The sequence below is a fragment of the Hemitrygon akajei genome, chromosome 31 (assembly GCF_048418815.1).
Source record: "Hemitrygon akajei chromosome 31, sHemAka1.3, whole genome shotgun sequence".
Taxonomy (NCBI): Eukaryota; Metazoa; Chordata; class Chondrichthyes; order Myliobatiformes; family Dasyatidae; genus Hemitrygon; species Hemitrygon akajei.
In genome coordinates this window covers 10,248,644-10,267,283 of record NC_133154.1, presented here as the reverse complement: position 1 = coordinate 10,267,283, position 18,640 = coordinate 10,248,644, and positions in this window count along the sequence as shown.

Below are 18,640 nucleotides of genomic sequence, written 5' to 3'. Positions count from 1 at the left end.
AGGACACTGGTGAGACTGCACTTGGAATATCATGCACAGGCCTGGTCTCCCTGCCTATGAAGGGATTTACTAACTATTGAGGGGATACAATGAAGATTTTCCAGATTGATTCTAGGCATGATGAAGGTGTGTGTTTGTCGTATGAGAAAAGAATAAGTCAACTTGGGTCTACAGTATATGCTCTTGAGTTTAGAAGAATGTGTGGTGCTTTTGATGAATATAGAACAGTACAGTTCAGAAACAAGCCCTTTGGCCCACCACGTCTGCACTGACCGTAGCGTTAATCCAGCTAATCCCATCTGCTTTCATGTTAATGCCTCTATTCTTTGCTTGTTGATGTGTCTGCTTAATACCTCTTAAATTCACTGGAATTCAGAAGAATGAGGGATGACATCATTGCAACCTATTGAGTGTTGAAAGGCCTTGATAGGGTGGATGTGGAGAGGATGTTTCCTATGGTGGTGGAGTCTAAAACCAGAGGACACAGCCTCAGAATAGAAGGGTGTTCTTTTAGAAAGTGATAAGGACGAATCTCTTTAGCCAGAGAGTGATGAATCTGTAGAATTTGTTGCCATAGGCAGCTGTGGAGGCCAAGTCATTGGGTCTATTTAAGGCAGAGAAAAATAGATTCTTGATTAGTCAGGACATCAAGGGATACGGGGAGAAGGCAGGAGATTAGGGCTGAGAGGGAAAATGGATCAGCCATGATGAAATGGCAGAGCAGACTCGATGGGGCAAATGACCTAATTCTCCTCTTATATTTTATGGTCTAAACATTGGTATTGTACCAGTCTCTACCACCTCCCCTGGTAGCATGTTCCAGGTGCCTAGTATTCTGTGTAAGAAAAAAGACCTTGCTTCACAAAACTTCTTTAAACTATACCTCTCTAACCTTAAACCTTTAGCATTAACCCTTGATCTCTAGCATTTGATATTTCCACCCTGGGGTAAAATGACTCTTATTTGTCCATCTTGTCTATGCCTCACATACAGCTCCTACAGTACTGTGCAAAAGTCTTAGGCACATATTGTATAGCTATGGTGTCTAAGACTTTTGCGTAGTACTGTATTTGTCAATGTGGAGCGAAGAGCGAGTTAGTAAATCTGGTGGGAGCAATGGATGTTGGAAATGGTGAGGGTGGAGTGCTGCAGGAGTGGAGTGGGACAGCTGGCAGAAGGAGGAACAGTGGCAGGGGGTGGCATGGGTGCAGATACACCCAGCCCTGAGATACTAGGGAAGGTCATTTGATTCCAAACAGCTGGTTTATTGATCATTACAGAATGTCTCTCTGGTGTTTCCCACTCCTTCCCCTTTTCCCAACCACAATTCCCCTCTCTCTGCCCCCTTCCCACCCTCAGTCCACAATAGAGACCTATATCAGGATCAGGTTTATCATCACTCTCATGTCATGTAATTTTTTTTCATGGCAGCAGTACAGTGCAATACATAAAATTAGAACAGTATTGTGCAAAAGTCTTAAGCACCCTATTTATATAAATAAGCCTAAGACTTTTGCAGAGTACTGTCAATTTACGTATTTCTGTCAGGTCACTCCTCAGCCTGTTAAGCTCAAGAAAAAATAATCCAAATTGTCCAAACTTTTCTATTAGTTAATACCTTCCAGTTCGGGTGACAACCTGGTAAATCTCTCCAAAGCCTCCACATTCTTCTTCTTATGTGGCAACCACATCATCCAAATGTAGTTCACCTTAAGTTTCATAGAGTCGTAACATGACTTCCCACTTTCCAGCTTTTAAACTCAATTGGAACATACTGTTCTCTGCATTAGCTGAATGATTATCACTTTCAGGGGAATTTAATTACAAACCTCTGGTATCAGGATATCTCACTGTTCATGATGATGTACATATTGAAAGTAATATTATGTAATGAATTAGCTAGCTAGTTTAAACAAGAATATTTTTTTATCACTGAGACAAACCGAAGATTCCAGCACTGATTGCAGGATTTTAATCTGAAATGTCGACAATTTTCCTTACAGATGCCGCATGACCTGCTGAGTCCCTCCAGCAGTTTATTTTTTGCTAAAGAACCCAATTTGTGTACAGATTCATGGAAAAATATGTAGGTCACTTGGCCATTAAGCCTGCTTGTTTTACTCCCTAGTTTCTGCTCTTATCTGCCAAAGCAATCACAAGAACCATATCAGATAAATGCTGACAGTGATGGGTATGATATTAGGACAGGTGGTTGGAGGACCGGTCAGAGAGAAGGTGCAGTGGATTCTGGTTAATTGGGGCACATTGGGATCAGTATATTTTGGCCCAATTACGCGGTTGCTCTAATTAGCTGATGTTTCATGGAAAGAAAGGTATAAAAAAGACAAACTACCTTTTAACTGAGTAACAACTTATGTTTGTAAATGAAAACCAGAACAAATTAGAACACAATACTACTACCATACTATAAAACTGTGTATTAGTTCCTAATAATTATCAACAGAGAAATTCATCTGTTGCATTCTTTTGATTGACTGTAAATGAACAAAATCAGTGCAGACATCTGGTGCAGGTAATGGACTGCCTTTATATAATTATATCGATGATTGCGTCCTCCAAATCTTCAGTTTCATTGTAACATTCAAGATGGTTGTCGATACCTTCAAATATTTCATAATTCCTAACTTGTTGAAGTAGTGAAGTTGTTACTTCTTCACTCCCATTCATTTCTGGCATCTCCAGGCCCGAATGCTTGAAACTCCAGTGAGCAGAACAATTCTGAATTGTCTTACTGCTTATTTCTCCCCAACCTTTGGTGACAAAACTAACTGCATTTTGAATAGTAATATACACATCTAATGCTATTTAAAAACTGTTCGCTGTATACACTGTGTGGTGTCTAAGAGCCACACAAGTTCATGCATCTAATGAGCAAACACGAGGAAATCTGCAGATGCTGGAAATTCAAACAACACACACAAAATGCTGGTGGAACACAGCAGGCCAGGCAGCATCTATAGGGAGAAGCGCTGTTGACGAAGTCCTGACGAAGGTTCTCGGCCCGAAATGTCGACAGCGCTTCCAATTAAGCAGCATTGTGTCCCAAGTAAACAAAGGGAATCCTGGCTATTTTCTCGATTGGTTTTTGTTCTTTAAGAGTTGGCACAATTAACCAACAGCCCAATTAACCAGAATCCATTGTATTTCAAAATTAAACTTGGTAGTGCATGGTGACATATATAGTATGTACTTTGAAAATAACTTTATTTTGAACTTTATTTAAGAACCTCTTGAAGACAAGGAATGGCAGTAAGTTTTAGACCATAAGACATAGGAGCAGAATTAAGCTATTCAGCCATCACATGTACTCACCATTCCATCGTGGCTGATATATTATCCCTCTCAACCCCATTCTCCTGCTTTCTCCCCATTACTTTTGACACCCTGACCATTCAATAACCTATCAGCCTCCGCTTTAAATATACTTAATGACTTGGCAATGAATTCTGCAGATTCACCACTCTGTGGCTAAAGCAATTCCTCATCTCTGTTCTTTAACGGGCGTTCCTCAATTCTGAAGCTGTGCCCTCTGGTCCTAGACTCCCCCACCATCAGAAACATCTCTATTCTAGGCCTTTCAGTATTCGTTAGGTTTCAATGAGATCCCTTTTCATTCTTCCAAACTTCAGCGAGTGTAGGCCCAGAGCCATTAAATGCTCTCCATACATTAGTCCTTTCATTCCCTGCATCATTCTCATGGTGATACCCAGCATAAGCTTGAGGAGCCTAATCTTTCTACTTGGCATGTCACAACCCAACTCGTAGAGAAACCCAGCTTCTTCCCACAGATGCAGCAGTGTCTTAGATTCCATTTGCTTTGCCTTATTTTGTTTTATCTGCCAGTTTTCAACTATTTGTTACCTTGACAATGTTGCTCTGCATCCTATCACAGACATTCTCAACACCTCCCCCTCAATTCAGTTAAAAATAGCTTCTCACTTTGCTGGTTCTGATGAAGAATTTTGATCCAAAGCATTGCCCCATTGAAAGACCCCACCCACCCAGACAGACAACAGTGATGCTGCCTGATCAGCTGACCATTTCCAATATTCTCAATTTTGTTTTTAAGTTTTCAAAATCTGCAGATTTTTGCTCCAACTAGAGAACATTTTTGTCCTCACAGCAAAGGAAAAAGAAGAAAAAAAATTAGATGTTAGACTTCTCAATTAAAAGCAGAAAATGTTGGAAATGATGGAAAATACAACATCTGCAGGGAATAAAGTTTTTAGAAGACAAGGGAGTTATAAAGTTCTTTAAAGCTCGTATTGGTTTCGACTGGGAGCATGTGGAGGGATTCTGTCATGTCTGGGAGAATCCTAAACTGCTTTTGACTTGGAAGCATATGGAGGGATTCTGTTATATTTGGAAGAATCCTAAACTGCTGATCATAAAATCAAAAAAGTCATAAGACCATAAGATATAGGAGCAGAATTAGGCTATTTGGCCCATTGATTCTGCTCTGCCATTTCATCATGGCTGATCCATTTTCCCTCTCAGCCCCAATCTCCTGTCTTCTCCCTGTATCCCTTCATGCCCTGACTAATCAAGAATCTTATCAACCTGTAGCTTAAAAATATACCCAATTACAGGGACTCTACTGCTGCCTGTGGCAAAGAATTCCACAGATTCACCACTCTCTGGCTAAAGAAATTCCTCCTCATCTCCATTCTAAAAGGATGCCCCTCTATTCTGAGACTGTGTCCTCTGGTTTTAGGCTCCCCACTAGAGGAAACATCCTCTCCACATCCACTCTTATCAAGTCCTTTCAACATCTGATAGGTTTCAATGAGGTCCCCACCCCTCATTCTTCTGAATTGAGTGAGTAGAGGCCTAGAGCCATCAAACACTCCTCATATGACAAGCCTTTCAGACCTGGAATTATTTTTGTGAACTCTTTCCAATATCAGCACATCCTTTCTTAGACGAGGGGCTCAAAAGTGCCTATAATTCTCCAAGTATAGAGGCCCTTCCTGGGTTATGAATGGGTTCTGTTTTTACAGCTATCCATAAAATAAATTTGACCTTGTCTAAAATGACTGGATATGGTAAACATGTCTGTAATGAAAGGCATCAACAGCTCATGAGAATGTTAAGAAAGAACAATTACTGCAATTGAGAGAAAGGGAAAAGCATTTCTGTCCTTGTAGAAATGAATGTATGTTATATACCTTGGAGCTTTAAATCTAATATTATCGGAGCTCCTACATATAGAGTCACATAAAAATACAACACACAGCCATTTGGCCCATCTAGTCCATGCCAAACCATTTAAACTACCAACTCCCATCCACCTGCACTGGGACCATAGCCCTCCATACCCCTACCATCCACACGTGACTTAAACGTTGAAATCGAGCTCTCATGCACCACTTGTGCTGGCAGCTCGTTTCACACACTCACGGCCCTCCAAGTGGAGAAGTTTCCCCTCATGTTCGCCCCTAAGCCATGACCTCTGGTTGTAGTCCCACCCAACCTCATTGGAAAAAAGCCTGCTTGCATTCACCCTGTCTATACCCCTCATAATAAGTAGGAGTGCCCACTAAGTCGGGCATTCATAACCTGGGCACTGCTTACGTACTCTAAGTGTTATAGATTTGAGTAAGTTGTTGTGTTATCATTGCATTTCCTACATTGCTAAAACTTGCCGGGACATTCAGTAGGTGTGGCGATGGAATTAGCAAGAAATAGAAGCTGAACTAGGACATTCAGTCCCTCACCAAGATCAGTTCGGCAAGATCATGGCCAATCCTGTACTTCAAGTTCAGGTCTGCAATTTTGAGTTCCCTTAGCTGTGAGTATGCTCAGGTTCCGAACGTCCTCTTCCTGCTACCGTATTTTTGGAAACAGGAACGGTTAAATGGGTAAGCGCTCCTTCACATGCTGGGGGGCGGGAGGAGGTGATATTTGGTTGTTCGTTCTCATTCCACATATTGCATGTTAAATTGCCTTAGATTCCTATGGAATATGACGTCTGGTTGCCCGTGGGGTTGCAATATTCTGCTGGGTTGCGCCCCAGTAATGTGCTTATTAGGTTCGGAGTTAAAGTTATTTCAGGGGAGCGTGAAAATCACGCATTCTAATCATGAATTGCTTTTAAACTATGCTGCCCCTAGATGGCAGCAAAGAGTGGCTTTAAGTTGCGGGTGACCGCAAGGGTAATGCTTTAGTCAATACAGTATTGAAAGGTAGATTGAGTGGACGTGGGGAGGATGTTTCTTACAGTGGGGGAGTCTAGGAACAGAGAGCATAGCCCCAGAATAGAGGGACGTCCCTTTACAACAGAGATGAGGAGGAATTTCTTCAGCCAGAGGGTGGTGAATCTGTGGAATTCATGGCTACGGACGGCTGTGGAGGCCAAGTCACTGGGTAAATTTAAAGAGGAGATTGATAGGTTCTTGATTGGTAAGGGCGTCAAAGGTTACGGGGAGAAGGCAGGAGAATGGGGGTTGAGAGCGAAAATAAATCAGTCATGATGGAATGATGGAACTGACTGGATGGGCTGATTAGCCTAATTCTCCTATGTTTTATTGTCTTATATATAAAAGCATGTAGAAACATGAAACAGCAATGTATACACACACACACAAGCTGCATTAAACACAGACTTCGACATCATTATTTACCGACATTATTTGCTGTTTCATGGTTCTACGTGCTTTTTCATTTGGGATGCATGAGCTATGGTATGAAATACTCATTGGGCAGGTACAGGTATAAAATCACTCTACCTGCCCCACCAAACAATCCCGCATCGGGTACATCACCGGTTAGATGTAGAATACCCTCTTTACACCAGTTCATCAAACACTTTCAGGTCGTGTACAGGGCGGGCTAGGCAAAATAAAACTCCCTCACACGAAAACTGCTTCTAACTTCCCCGGGCCCCTCACTCTGATATAGCAGGGGTACGCTGACTGTGGCGCCTGAACTCGACTGACAGCTTACTTGCCTCTTTATGATGTGATCTTGGGACTCGCAAATTAATGAACGATTATTTGCGTTGCCTTCCACCGAGAGAACGGAGTCCCTCGTCTGAACTCCGCACGCAGAAAGGCGAATTCTTCAGGCGAAGGTAGAAAGGGAGAAATTCAGCAGTGGACGTGGATAAAACTTGGCTCGATTTCCACAATGACTGAACCGGCCTGGAAGGTCAACGGGACATAAATTGATAAACATTTGGCATAAATATTTCAATCAGATTTGTGCCTTTCTCCAAGCTCCTTGGCTTCACCCCACTGTGTCCCGGTTTCTCTCAAGAATATATTTTACCGGAGTTATTTTTACAAGCAGCCCTCCAATCTGCGAGGACCCACTGTCGTGCCGCACTTTATGACTATGATCATACTTGTTAGTCCTCCCCCCCCCCACCCTTTGTATTCATTAGAATAGTCTTTCAAAAGAGTGGAGATACGTCTCTTCCAAAGGAGCTGTGAGGTGCTCCTTCCATCCGCTAGCCTGCAGGTCACCCTTGGGCAAAGTGTGGTACCTGCCTACCCCCCCCCCCCCAACCCCCGATCAAGGTCACGCGAAGCCACGGGGGCAGATAGTGGACGGTAGTGTGAGCAGCCGGCGCACATCACAAGCCCTGGTTATGTGATCAGCCGATCTCTGAAGAGTATTGATAATGGCTGGGGTCGCCCATCTTGTAAAGGCACTGCCCAGGAGGCTGCGATGGCAAACCGCTTTGGTGGAAAAAATTGCCAAGAACGGTCAAGGTCATGGAAAGACCATGATCGCCCACGTCATAGGACAAGACATTTCAGAAGGAGACTCTTTGTCCGGACAGATAAAAGGGTGATAAAGTAAAGCCAAACTCTTATGAGTCCCCCAAAATTTACAAGTCATTTCTTATCAGAGTAGAGGGAAGATTGCCAATATTGAGATGTGGGCTTTACTTTATCTCCCCTTTATCGGTTGAGATGAAGAGTCTCATTTCGGCAATCCATTTGCCTTCACAGATGCTTCCTGACCTGCTGAGTTTCTACCCCCTCGTTATACTGGCCGACTTCTCCCGATTTCAGGCTGGACCGGCCACATCGGCCTGACCCTTTATTTTGCTCCAGGTTCCAGCACTAATGATTTTGATAGTGCTACTTACAGAGCCTTGCTGAGGTACAACCGCCTGACTTATTTACCCCTACATACGAGCAAGCTGCAAAAATCGAAGGCTGGAGCAGAGCAGAGCTGGGAGCTCGAGCACACACACTCGCTGAATCCTGGAGGCTGGCGGCTGCTTCTCCCGTGCTTGCTCGCTCTCCCATCACCGGGGTTTCTGCGGTTCTCCCCCATGCACAGGTTTTGTTCATTCCTGACTCATGAGCGATTTGGGATACGAACCCCTTGATAACTCTGAACTGCTAATATAACATGATCTGCCTTGGAGAGCATTCTAACTGGCCCGGTACGGAGCCGATGCACAGAAGTGGACAAATCTTCAGAGCTCAGCCAGCTGCATCGTAGGTCCTAGCTTTCCAGGCATCGAGGACATCTTCAAAGGCTGGCATGCCTCAAAAAGCAAAGGAACCCAGTGGAACCCATTAAAACAAAGTAAGACCATCGAGCACCCACGGGCAGAGAAAAAAAATGTAAGTCTTGCAAACAGTAGCAGTGAGCAGATAGCGCTCGGAACTGAAGTTCACGAAAGTGAGTTAGTTGCAGGCCACAGCCTCTGTTCAGTTTGGAGACGAGTAGAGCTCGCGAAACAGCGAGCTGGAGTTAAGTGCAGGGATGAGTGAGTGAGTGAGTGAGTGTGTGTGTGTGTGTGTGTGTGTGTGTACTTGAAATACTTGTAAAGACCAACTGCAGAAGTATTGAGGCCATGAACACCCAGCGTCAGCTGCAGTGGCTGGGACACGTGATAAGGATGCCCCAATGTCGGCTACCCCGCAGAGTGTTATACGGCCAGCTACATCATGGCCGACGCTCAGCTGGAGGGCCGAAGAAGCGCTATAAGGATCAGATGAAGAATGCTTTAAGGAAGTACAAGATCAGACCTGAGGACCTGGAGGATGTTGCTGCTGGCCGTATCACTGTGTAGGGACGGGGTTCATATTCTGGAGATGGAAAGAACAACCAGAAGAGAGCCAGGAGAAATGCAGCCATCACTACCACTACCATATATACATGTCCCACCTGCAATAGAACTTGTGGGTCCAGGATAGGACTGTATAGTTGTCAAAGATCTTACCGTTAAAGGAGTGGACACCATCATCGGATTTTGATAGACAACCGAAGAAGAGAGTGTGTGTGTATGTGCACGCGCAAAAAGAGCAAAAATATTGAGATGGCGTTCATGAGTTCCTTGTCAGTTCAGAAAGCTGCTGACCAAGGGGAAGAAGCTGTTCCTAAACATCGAGTGTGTGTCTTCAGGCTCCCGTCCCTTCTCCCTAATGCTAGAAATAAGAAAAGAGCACATCCTGGGCGATGGGGGTCCATAATGATGGATGCCTCCTCATCACCCAGCTCCATTCCTCCCTCATCCCTCTTCACCCACCTTGTTCCTTTTGCCCATCATGCTTCACCCCTCATTGGCCTGCCAATCAGCTACCAGTCCCTAGTCTCAAATCCACCCTCATCTTTTTATGCCATCTATCTCCCCCCTCTCAATCCTGAGGCATGGACCCGACGCAAAGCATCAACAATTCTTCCCCACCACACTGTCCTTCCCCACCCCTCCCCACAGATGCTTTCTCAAGATTCAAAATTGTTTAATGTTATTTCCAGTACACAAGTGTAAAGGGAAATGAAATAATTGTTTCTCTGGATCTGATGTAACACACAAAAAGACACAATAATAAGGAACACGATAATAATAAAAACACAATAAATAGAAACACGTAAGATACTTTAAGTTGTTATGTGAACAAAGTCATCAGAGCTAGTGGATATAAAAGTATTTATTCAACAAAAATAAGCAGCAGGCATCATAATTCGTGATGCTCTCAGAAGAAGAGACCTGGTTGACCCAATCTTACATTGACGATTTTTATACGCTAAAGATCAAAGGTAACAGGAGGGCGATTCTATAGTTACAGTGTATCTATAATGCTTCCTCTGAATTACATGTAATTTTCAAACACCCTGCACCCAGACTCCAGACACCCAAAATGAACGTCGATCCCCACTGACTCTCGACTGCATGCAGGCATCTGGGGCTAATTGTTCTGGGCTTCGTTTTAAATTCAATCTGCAATCCTCATTCAAATCTGAAGATAGGCTGCTGGAGGAATTAATATTAGCTATATACCCTAATCCCAGAATAAACCCTCGCACCTTATATGCAAAGATTGATTATATGCCCAGAGAGTGACACTAGGCACAGGATTGTCTGTCTGTACACTAGGTGACTGACAGGAAATGATAACCTGCAGAGTTTTCCAAGCAGTTTATTATTTTTTGTTGTATACTACTAGACAGTCTTTTTATCTCTATATTTCTCTTTTGTTTGAGCATAACGTTCTCTGTGTGCTTTTTGTTCCATCTCATTTTTCATAATCTGTAAGCACTGTTTTACTGCCATGTCCTGTGCTTTTCCCTTCCATTCTTTGCCAGGCTCTGACCCGAAGCCCTTATCTACTGCTCTCTCTCAGCCTGTGTGCCTGGCCTTGCCATCGCTAATAGGCTGTGGCCTAGCTCTAGGCTCCAGCCCCCTTGTTCGTAACCCCCCCCATCTCATGTTGCCTTCACATCACAAACTACACAGCTCATGAAAGAGCAAAGGACAGCAAGAGTTTCCAAAGCATTGTTACCATGGAAACTGGCATCAGTCCTCAAATACAATACTAGTTCAGTAACGTTTCTCTCATGTTTCCACAACAGGCTTATCATTTTGTGCTCAAGTCTCTCGAGTGAACATCGCACCCTTCTCGATGAATGGCTCACGTTGAAGCCCCTTCACGTGAAGGGTCCGTTGAGGGCTCTCTGACCGGAATCGCAGCCCTGTTTCTCTTCCCACAGATGCAGCACGACCTGCTGAGAATTTCCACCATTTTCTACTTTTTTTTCAAATGTTAGGTTTCCAGCATCTGTGGTTGTTTTTATTTTCTCCCACAACCTTCTGACTCAGAGTGCAAACAAACAAGCTACAGTTGGCAGGTCCCAGCTCGTAACCAGGCTGCGCTACAAGTGGCTGATGATGCAGTGACAGAAGGATGCCATTCAGCCCACCGTGCCTGCACTGACCCTTTGAAAGACTTGTTCAATTGGTTTCACTTTCTATGCTGAGAGGGAAAATAAATCGGTTACTATTAATCGTTGGAGCAGTCTTGATGAGCTGAGAGGCCTAAATTCTGCTCCTATGTCCTACAGTCTTAAGTGTGTTTCCCAGGCTAAGCACCAGTAAGCAGAGGGGCTCCAACCTGGTTTGTGGAGAGTGGATTGGCAGGGTTCAGTACCAACCATGTCTGCCCAACGAAAGGTGGCAGCTCTCTCCTGTTACCGAGGGGAAGGATCTTCGTTGGTGCACATACCAGGCATTTTGTGATTGGCTCAATTTGGCCCACTCCCACCAGGAGCTGATAAAAGCATCCAACCCATTATCAAGTGAGCTGTTTGTGGAAGCTTCCTGTGTGAAAGTTGGCTGCCACATATCCTACAGCACAATATTGGTTGCGCTTCAGAAAATTCTTGGCGGGGATGGGATGTGATTTGGTGGAGGTGGGTGGTGTATGAAAGACACAATATAAAGCCAGTCTCATTCCACCTGGCTGAATCTTAACTAATTTCTCTCTGTAGCAGCCTCTCAGCTTCTCAATCGTGTCAAAAACTACACCAATCTTCCCTCCTCCTCTTGCTCGTCACTTTGAGCATATTCTTCTGTTGACTCCGTTCAGCCAAGGAGATGCCAGCACACCTTCTGGTTCTAACTCCATGTGCTCCCAATCATCTTACAGTTACATTCACATACAGCACCACGGGTAACCACTTTATACCACACAGCCTTAGCATTAATCGTTTCACTGGGATACGATTATCTATTTAGACCAGGAGCAATTTGTGTCCAGAGTGAAGGGGATTTTTGTCTTCCAGTAAGCATACGTGGGAGCCTGGAGGAGAGAGATCCTTTGGAGAACTGTTCTGCTGCCTGTCAGGAGTAGGTTTTTCACACATAATGTGTGGAAAGCACTTTCAGGGGCGGTTTTAGAGGCAGATACATCAGGGACATTTCAGAGACTCTTAGGTAGACACATAGATGAAAGAAAAATGGGGTGCTATGTGGGAGTGCAGGTGTAGGAGCCATGCATTGGTTTTCCATCTGCATTGTATTCTGTGTCAGTAACTAGTCACGTGATTGAGGGCATGGTAAAAGGAAAGGGAATAGGTTACGTATTCGTGCTTTGTTCTGGACAGTTTGGAGCTGGGGACCGGCCGATGACGTATCTTTTGTTAACCGCTTATATAGGTATCTGTTAGTCTCGTGAGACCATGGATTTGCACCTTGGAAGGTTTTTCCAGGGCGCAGGCCTGGGCAGGGTTGTATGGGAGACCGGCAGTTGCCCAAGCTGCAGGCCTTCCCCTCTCCACGCCACCGATGTTGTCCAAAGGGAAGGGCACTAGGACCCAAGCAGCTTGGCACCGGTGTCGTCGCAGAGCAATGTGTGGTTAAGTGCCTTGCTCAAGGACACAAACACACTGCCTCAGCTGAGGCTCGAACCAGTGACCTTCAGGTTACTAGTCTGATGCCTTATCTACTAGGCCACACTTAACCACTTAATTTAACCTGAATTTATGTTTAATTACACTTAAGTTTCACCGCCTCAAGACTGTATGTTTTACTAGTTGCTAATGAAGGATCGAATGTACGTATGGGGTGTCCAGGGGAGGGACAGAAACTCTGGTGGCTGGCTTGCCCAGGGGCAGCTCGGCCACCTTTGGTCCCCACCTGCCACTCAGCTCTCACCTGTCTGCATGCCACAGCGGCCACACCCCGGTACGCAGCTTCGACAGGCAGGCTAAACCAGGTGAGGGCAGCCGGGAATCTCCGACCCCGGTGAGATAGGGATTTGCCAGCCCCAGCAGGCGAAGCCTGTTCCGGCGGACTGGGCGGATGAGATCAACTACAAGATCCAACGGCCAGGAAGCCGGTTCTGCAACACTCCACGGAGCGCAAGGGGCGTAACAAGGCACCGAAGGCATCGTGGCTGTCCACTGCAGCCAAGGAAACCTCCAGTCTTGATGATTCTTCGTACCTTGAGGCCAAGATTTTTGAGGCTAAGAGAGTGGAACTATAGTTTTTTCACTATAAAACTCCTCCCGCACAAGTTACATCATCGTCGGAAACAAAGGACAACCCCAACACACAATAAAGGCTCGAGTACAGTTCTTCAACTCCTTGAAATTCAGTATTGGAGTGATTGGAGCGCGTCAGGCAAGTATAACAATCCGCGGGGGCCTGCACTGTTCTATATTCTGTGTCCGATATACAGTTGTTTATCACACGTACATATGTGAGACGTGAAATGTATTGTTTGTATTAAGAGCCGGGTATATGGCGAAAGTGTCGCCACACGTCCTGGTGCCAACGGAGCATGCCCACAATGCCCAGAAGAGCAAAAGAAGGCACACCAAGCCACAGCACGATGCAGAATCAGAATCAGGTTTAATATCACTGGCATATGTCGTGAAGTTTGATGCTTTGCGGCAGCAGTCCATTGCGATACATGGTGATTAAAAACTATGAGCTACAGTAAGAAGTATATAAAACAAATTAAATTAAATAAACAGCCTAAAAAGAGAGGAAAAAATAGTGAGGTTGTAATCATGGGATGATTGACCATTCAGAAATCTGATGGTGGAGGGGAAGAAGCTTTTCCTGAAATAGTGGGTGTGTGTCTTCAAGCTCCTGTACCTCCTCCTTGATGGTAGCAATGAGGAGGGATAGATAGATGGATCAATACTTTATTGATCCCAAAGGAAATTTCAGTGTCACAGTAGCATCACAAGGGCACAGGAGTACAAACATAAAAATATAAACATGAAAAGAGAAATAAAAGGACATATCCTGGGCGACGGGGTCCTTAATAATGGATGTCCCCTTCTCAAGTTATCGCCATTTGAAGATGTCCTGGATGCTGGGGAGGCTAGTGCCCATGATGGAGCTGGCTGAGTTTACAAATTTCTGCTGCTTTCTGTAGTCCTGCTCCTCATCCCCTTATCAGACGGCGATATAACCAGTTAGAAAGCTCTCCACGGTACACCTGTAGAAATTGGCGAGTGTCTGGTGACACAGCAACTCCCATCAAACTCCTAATGAAATATAACCGCAGTCCGTGCCTTCTTTGTAATTGCATCAATATGTTGAGCCCAGGTTAGATCCTCGGAGATGTGATAGGAGAAGAGATTGGACAATAAGAGAAAAGGAAGGAGAAGGGGACCCAAGGTTACGTAATAGGCAGGTGAGAAGAGGTATAAGGTCAGGGATTATTGGGGGGGGGGAGGGGAATTTTGTTCGCTGGGAGGAGAGAATATGTGTTCCTTTAATTTTGACCCTTTGCTCATCCCCATTATCTGTAGCTTGCCATGAGCAGTTAGTCTTAGGAACATAGAAACAGGCCCTTTGGCCCAAACTCTCCGTGCTGACCCTCTACACTGATCCCATTCGCTCGCATTAGTATTGCGCTATTTTATGCCTTCCTAGCCCTAAAAGATACCTCTTAAATGTACTTATTGGATTGCAGCACTGCAACATCTGGCAATGCAAACCAGATATTGAACACTCTCGGAGTGAAAAGACTTACCCATTAGATCCCGTTTAAACTCCTGCCTTGCACCTTAAACCCAAGCTGTGCTGCTTTAGATTTACCTACTGTGAGAAAGAAGGCGCTGATTATCCACTCTATTTATGCCTCTCACTGAGCTCTGAACCTCTCCAGCTTTAAGTCCAAACTCTTAATGGTGAAACTCTGCCTCTCTAAGTCATCCCTGAGAGCCTCCTTCCCCCAGCCAGGCTTCTGGCCACCCTCCCATAGTTTTGTGGTGGGAGGAGGATCCAGTTGCCACTTTAGAGATCTGGCAGAGAATCCAGACTGGTACTCCAATGCAGTACTGAGGGAGTGCTACACTGTTAGACGTGGCGTTGTTGTGGGGGGACGTCACGTGATGACGTAGGATCGAGACGCTGGAACCCGGCTCTCCCGTAAAAAGTTAATAAATTAATGTCTAAATGAAGAAAAGTTAGTCAGTATCTTCTAAAAGTTACTTATAAACTACTCCGGACTGTGTCAAGCAATGCCTCAAAGAAGGAAGATGAAGAAAACTAATACCGGGAAGATTACGCAAGTTGGAACAAGAGCGGGGCCCACGTCTGCCGAGGTACCCCGGTCTCAGGTACGTTGTGCCACCGGCGAGGCGGAACAAGAGACCGCGGCAACAATGGCCATTCCTGAAGGGAAGGGTCATCGTGAATTGCGCAAACCCGAAGGACGGAGCATGCGCAAACGGAAGCAACAAGAACTACAAAGCCCAGCTACCACTGCAACTGAAAGTGATAGCGAATCGGAGGGAGAGTCAAGTGTCTCGGAAGGATCAGATGAAGAAGAAGCTAAAAGTCCTTCTAGAAATATAGAAAAGACTTTGAGGCAAATAATGCGTAAATTAGACACATTAAAAATAATTAAAAATAATCAAAAAAGACTCGAAAAAAAAATGACCAAAATGGAGATTATGCTTGATAAAATGACAAAGAGACAGACGTGGCGTTGTTGTAGCAGGGGGTGGTAACGGGGATAAGCTCCAATGTTCCCAATGGTGTGCGCCTCAAATAGCCTCTGACAACCAAGTCCAACTCCTGGCCTTCTCGTGTGGCTTAGCTACTAAGCCTGGCAGAACTGCTTCTACTGACAAGAGAAAGGGCAAAAGTGGGTTACTGGTGCCTTAAAATGAGTCGCTTCAGGCAGATGGGGCTTGTCGGCTCATCTAGGAGAAGTAAAACTCTGATCTCAAACCTCCACTGCCTTGTAGCTATACCCGCTCATGGGGAAGGCTTCGGGAGTAAACCCCCCCCCGGAGGCAAAAATCCGGAACAGGCGTCCCTAAGGCAGTCCTCCTGGTGCCAAACTGATTCGGTTTCTGCCGTTCATTTGGGCGGTGGCGCAATGGCATCAGCGCCGGACTCTGGAGCGGAGGCTCCCGAGTTCGAATCCAAGTCGGGCCACCCCCGAGCACGTTTGCATCCGTGCCGGATCGAGCGTCGAGCTAGCCACTTGGCCTGGTGAAAAAAAAAACAAGGGTTGTTTAAAAAAACAGGAACGTTCATATTGTGACCCAGTTAATCCGAAACGAGACCAATCCTGACACCACGGGCCAGGCAAGAATGACCGACTGTCTGGTGTGAGACGCTTTAAAAAAAAAGAAAGAAAGAAAGAAATAAATAAATAGATTTGGGTTCTTCAGATGTGTGGAGAGGGAGAGCCTGTCGCACGGGCAACAGCTTGCTCTCCATATCATACAGCTCAGGCCTGAGTATCTAGACGACGAGGTGCAGCATCCATTGCATCCATCGATCAGGGTTCCATGGTTGACCCTGTTCGATGGAGGCCTCATCATCATGATGTTCAGAACAAGTGTTAATCTGAGGCTCTCCCAGGCACTCTTCCCATTATTTTACAGAAAACTGGGACATTCTCCCTTGTACGCTGGACTCATAGCATTTAGATCAAAGAACATAGAATTTAGAACATAGAGCAATACAGAACAGGAATAGGCCCTTTGACACACAGTGTTGTACAAACTAATTAAACTAGTAATTAAACGCCAAACTAAACTAATCCCAGTGTTCTTATCTCTACATTCTCTGCATATTCATATTCGAATCAGAATCAGGTTTAATATCACTGGCATGTGTCTTGAAATTTATTGTTATGCACAGTAGCCCAATGCAATACATAACAATAAAAATTGTGAACGATAGTAAGTAATATAAAAGTTAAATTAAGTAAGTAGCGCAAAAAAAGCAGCGAGGTAGTGTTCACGGGTTCAGTGTCCATTTAGAAATCGGCTGAGGGGAAGAAGCTGTTCCTGAAAGAGAGTGTGTGTCTTCAGGCTCCTGTACCGCCTTCCTGACGGTAACAATGAGAAGAGGGCAGGTCCTAGGTGATGGGGGTCCTTAATGAAGGATGCCGCCTTCTCCAGGCATCGCTCCTTGAAGATGAACAGGATGCTACAGAGGCCAGTGCCCATGATGGGGCTGATTGAGTTTATACCTTTCTGCAGCTTGTTTTAGTAGCTCCCTGCCCCCATTAGGGAGATTTGGGGCATACTGAGATGGAGAAGAGGCTTTTGGAATGCAAGTGGGTTTGCGTGGAGTTGTTCTCCAACCTTGGCAATTTACGTGCAAACGTTTCGTCAATTTTCGAGGAGACATTGTCAGTGTGCTGTTGTTTGTGGTGTGTCCTCTGAATGTGGCATGACCTACTCTCCCTAGATTCTACCCCATGAAGGTTGAGAGGGGCACCAGTCTGACTGGGCATCAGTGAAAGTCACGGCACGAGCGAACACGCGGCAAGCAAGAGAACTCCTAGAAGCCTGGATTTCCGTGAACAATTCTGTAAACTGACACATAGACCTCAATCCTATTTATGAGCTGATGCGGGCAAAATTTCTGATCACAATGCACGAAGTTGGCCACTCAGCCAATCAGTGACGAGATTTCCTCCCTCCGTCACAATTCCGTTTCTGAAACGGCGACCAACCAGCTGATTGAGAGGTATATAAAGGCCAAGCGTTCAGGGGACACACCACAACCAACAGCGCACACAGGGATGAAACGTTTACCGAGACTGGAGAACAAGTCAACCCAACCATCAACCATCTGTGAGGCTGCTGAGGGAAGTAGGAGTCAGAGGGCAGGCCCATAGGAAGGCAATCAAAGCACTTTCTAATGCCGCTGAAATGAGCAGTCACTGGCCGTGGCTGAAAAGAAGGGACGCTGTCTGGGCTGCCAAGTGACCATCCTGTGACACACACCCAGACCTGATCAGCCCATGGTGGGCCTGAGGGTGTCTTGTGATAAAAGGCTGAAACACCCAGTGATGTCGAGGTACACCACTGAAGATGTGTCGTAATGGTGGTAACATTACCTAGAGGTCATCTTTAAGAACTACTTCCATTCAAGTCAAGTGCAATGCAGAAACTTTAGGGATTGTAACATCCAATCTTCTTAATCAAACTGAGCTACATATTTTCTGTGTTATTTCCATACAAGTATGTTTTTCTCTGAGGTGAAAACGTTTCTCTGAGGTGAAAAGTAAGTTTTTCTCTGAGGTGCAGTGTAAATGGGACATATATGGTGTCTAGGGAGGGGTAATGCCTCTGGTAAGGGGTTGTTGTGTCCATTCTGGGGCGTCTCACTCACCAGTGGCTCCAAGTAGCTGTTTGCAAGGGGCAGCAGCCACACCCTGGTACACAGTGGGCTAAACCAGGTGAGGGAGGCCGGAGGCCTCATATCCCCCTGAGGTAGGTCCCAGCATCTGAAGACAGCTCTAGTGGATTGGGCTGATGGGAGACCCAATGCCAGGAAGGTGGTTGACGGCTCTGGGCCTATACTCACTGGAATTTAGACGAATGCGTGGGGATCTCATTGAAACCCACTGAACGTTGATCAGGAGGACGTGGAGAGGATGTT